Source organism: Parus major, chromosome 21 (assembly GCF_001522545.3).
Source record: "Parus major isolate Abel chromosome 21, Parus_major1.1, whole genome shotgun sequence".
NCBI classification, from domain to species: domain Eukaryota; kingdom Metazoa; phylum Chordata; class Aves; order Passeriformes; family Paridae; genus Parus; species Parus major.
Genome location: NC_031789.1, coordinates 2,097,682 through 2,097,958, shown reverse-complemented (window position 1 = coordinate 2,097,958; position 277 = coordinate 2,097,682).

Sequence of the window (277 nt, the reverse complement as noted above, 5' to 3'; positions counted from 1 at the left end):
CCGGGGGCCGCCCCGGCTCCGCCGCTCCCTGGGCGGGACCCGCTGGCGGGGACACCCCCGGGGCGGGCCGGCCGCGGGGAGGGCACCGGGAGTTTCTCCGCAATCCGCCAGGTTCCCCCCCTCAGCCTCCCCCCGGCTGCGGGGAGAGACGGGGGAACCTCGCAGAAGGGAGGGGCGGGGGGTTTCCGCATTCGGTGTTTTTGGGGTAATTTCCTGGTGGCTCTCTGAGATGTCCCGGCGCTGTCTGGAGTGCATCGCTCAGGTTGCCTTCTCAGCA